The following is a 3,885-nucleotide window of genomic DNA, read 5'->3' as shown; positions in this document are numbered from 1 at the left end:
TGTGGATACGTGTGGATACGTGTGGATACGTGTGGATATGTGTGGATACATGTGGATACGTGTGGACTTGGCCTACATCAGGAAGATAACCAGAATTGATTCATCTCCCTTTTGTGAGTGGCATGCATCTGACCTGCCACTAGGTGGCAGTATTATTCTGTAGCTAGCATAACAGGCAGGAAGCACTACAAACAGTTCCCACATCTCACCAGCTGATGGACATGGTGGCATTCATGTCCTGCTAGAGACACACAAACACACATTCACATACACACACACACACACACATAGGCAGACAGACCGACAGACAAGGACGTGGCATTCATGTCCTCCCAGAGACTATTGCTTTGTGTGTGTAAATGGACAGAGTAATAACCGTTGTGTTTCCTAGTCAAACAGATCACATTAAGGCAACACTAAAGAGTTTTTCGTACTTTAAAGTAACACTAAAGAGTTTTTCTTTCCTTAAAATAATGTTTCCAAAATCATTTCAGCGGTTCATCAACTCTTAACAAGGTGAACGGCACTTCTGCTTTCAGTTCGCGGCCCTCTATTGGCTAGAAAGGCACTATGTAACTTTACCAGATCGGGTAGCGTATCTGTAGTTCAATGAAATGAGACATAAGAAACTACAAATTTAGCTTGCTTCAATGGCGCAATACATCATACTTTCATAAAATCACGCAACATACTCTACCTTGTCTGTGGAAACTGTTATTTGCTGAATAAACAAATAGCTTGCGTGTAGCAGAGGAAAAGTGCTTTAGTGTCGCTTTAACAGGGAATCAACAAACAAAACAAAACAAACATTTGGAGAGGCAGCAAGAGAGGTTATTGTTATTGACGATGTCCAGATGTGGTCTCTATGGTGGCCTGTAAGGCATTGGCAGGTACATTCTGACCACAGTCGCTTAATGGCTGGCTTTGAGACACAGAGGCCTGATGTCTGGCCACTAGGCCATAATATGTGCGTGTGCGTGTGTGTGTGTGCGTGTGTATGTGTGTGTGCAAAGTCAGTAATGTTTGCTCACCTGTGTGAAGGGCTATCCATCAAAGGCTCACTGCTGCCCATGTTTACAAATGGTTGGTGTGTGTGTGTGTGTGTGTTTGTGTGTGTCTGTGTGTGTCTGTGTCTGTGCTATGAAAAAATGTTGTATGGATATTTTCTGATATTACAATTATACAGTATCAAGTCATGGTCCAGAACAACTTGATGTAAACACACACACACACACACACACACACACACACACACACACACACGCACACGCACACACACACACACACACACACACGCTTGATGCTTGGTAAAGCTCTGAGGCTAGCTGCTGAAAGTGAAAGTGGTCCCATGCTGAGACTGTGTGCATCCCAAAACCTTCTCATGAAAAAATGAAACTGTTGACCTGGCGGTTGAGGTGATATGTGTGGGTAAATCTGTTGGGGTGATATGTGTGGGACTGTCCTGATTTGTCCTGCGTTGTTAACCTGTCTAATCAGCCTCGAGTGGTTGTTATGGGTGAGGGTGACTCTCGGCATTCACAACAGTAAAAATGCCACAGCTCTGTTGATGGGGGTGGCCATTACATGCCGTTCATCTATGTTATGCTGGGTATTTGGGTGAGTGAGTAACTGGGTTTTGTTTAACAGTGTGTTAACAATAACATGCCCTATGAGAACTTCTAATCAAGTTTACATTTATTAATTTAGATGATGTTTGACATTACATACAACAACAATTGTGCACATTTAGTGACATACTGTTTTGTGAAACAAACCACCACAATAACAATGAATTCTATTGTTTCGGTCATCCTGTTTCGCCTCCATCAATAATGGCCCTTACACCGCAACAACTTTTGTACTAAGTATTCAATAAATAATATCCTGCTGAGAATGACTTCTTCTTGACAACATATTTATAAATTATTGTTGTCTTTGCAATATTGTCTTTGCAATTTGCAGAATACCAAACATTTGCAGAATACCAAACATGTAAACACTGCGCGCACACACATAGGCCCATGCTTAGGTGTTGCTCTCAGACCGGGGGAGTTGACGTCACGCGCAGTACTGCGGCTCTGCACCGGGCTGAGGATGCGACGCAGAGGGAAAGTTGAGTGATGAATGGACCACCCTGGTATCCAGGCGGACGGTGAGAGCGATGCCTTAGATACATGCTATGTTAGTTAGCCTAAGCCTATAAGCCTAGTTATCTTGTGGGTAATAGCGGTGAGCCCGAATGTGGCTCCCCCACATCACCATGAGCTGTCATCGTCCGAGACACACATGCAGGTGAGTGTAAACACGAGGAGTGGGTGTGGTGGAGCGCGCGGGAGGAGAAACGCTGCACGAGCTGACAACCTGGGAACTGGTCCGGCAGCTTCTCGTTTACTCAAAACAACGGAACGGTGGGTCGCGGACCATTGTCTCGGACGTCCCTCAGAAACTTCATCCACCGTCGCCGCCGAAGGCACTGAGTGGCTCGAGTGGCTCGAGCAGCCGAGGACCATCTAGGTGAGTCTCGTGGTGTCATTACGCGGAACACTATAGAAATGACACGTAGGGATGATTTCAACTTTTAAAATGACGGGTGTGTGATTAACCACAATCAAGACGCAAGTCATCAGGACTCATCACACACATTTTTATTATTATTATTAGCCTATTATTTGTTTAAACGGACACTTTTTTTCTTGATGTGGATTAAGCGATTATAACCCCACCTACTGTATGGCTAACATGTAACTGGCTACATATCTGAATATTTCTTATTTGTAAGAAGAAGCGCAAATTAAAAAATCATTTAGGAGTGGTAGTATGTTTTTCCAATGGAGGATATTTAGGACACTGTGTGTGAAACTCTATCTCTCTGTGTATTGTAATCCATATTTGTTTCGCATGTCACATGGGGATTCACGTTAGCCTCCTCTGGTGTAACTATAAGGCTTGTCACTTCAATCCATGTAATAAATGAATATATACTTTTTTTTATACAACCACAAATATTAAGTAAATGCATTGTGTAAACACATTCAGATTCGAAAATTTAATATAAGGGCTAAATCTACAGAGGTAGAGTATTCTTCACCACATTAACACCAGCAGAAATGTTCTGCCATTATCTGCCATTTTTATTTGAGTGTGGCAGATGCTCCCTAAAATGTTGACTAAAATACAAGTCTGGAAAGATATGATCTGTTGGTTTTGAACCTTAAGGTCATCACACTCCAAGATAGTTTACTGTGTACACATACAGTTACTTGCGATAGGGTTCGGTTAAGTTTTCTTGCAACTGTGAAAATAAGGTCAGAATTAGGTCAGAAAGAATGGACCCAAAATAGGTTTTGTTTGACGCAAACACAGATACACAGTTAATTGTCCCCTGTAGTTTTCTCTGAGTTTAGATTGTTGTATGAAGCTCAGATTTACTCAGCTTGTGTACCAGTGTGTAGAGAGAGAGAGCTTTGGGGTACACTGTGGTAGTGTGTAGAGAGAGAGAGCTTTGGGGTACACTGTGGTAGTGTGTAGAGAGAGAGAGCTTTGGGGTACACTGTGGTAGTGTGTAGAGAGAGAGCTTTGGGGTACACTGCAGTGTGCATAGAGAGGGAAACGAAAGAAAGAGAGAGTGAGCATGTGTTGTTTGTGCGTGAAAGGTGTGTGATTGTGTACAGTATGCGATAGAGACAGAACGAAAGAGAAACAGAGAGAGTGTTAATGTATGTGCTATGGAGTGCACTTTTCCCCCTCTGTTGGGAAATCTGTATCCATGTGTGTGTGTATGTGTGTGTCTGTGTTTGAGTCTCCTGGGAAGCCAGCCACGTGTGTGGTGTTGTGTGCGTAGTGGTGGTGGTGTGTGTGCGTAGTGGTGGTGTGTGTATGTGTGTG

The 3,885-nt window shown here is 43.2% G+C and overlaps 1 protein-coding gene across 1 annotated transcript in view; it reads left to right on the top strand.

The window, feature by feature from the left end:
* The first annotated feature begins 2,403 nt into the window (after positions 1-2,403).
* The window catches only part of sptssb (serine palmitoyltransferase, small subunit B), a 2,800-nt gene continuing 1,318 nt past the window's right edge, over positions 2,404-3,885 (top strand). The window contains exon 1 of the mRNA XM_062553387.1: positions 2,404-2,514. The gene's annotated coding sequence lies outside the window, so the exon portion shown is untranslated. The remainder of the gene's footprint in view (positions 2,515-3,885) is intronic.

The sequence above is a fragment of the Sardina pilchardus genome, chromosome 13 (genome assembly GCF_963854185.1).
Source record: "Sardina pilchardus chromosome 13, fSarPil1.1, whole genome shotgun sequence".
Classification (NCBI taxonomy): Eukaryota; Metazoa; Chordata; class Actinopteri; order Clupeiformes; family Clupeidae; genus Sardina; species Sardina pilchardus.
Note: the sequence above shows the minus strand (reverse complement) of the source record. Positions and strands in the feature narration are given on the sequence as shown.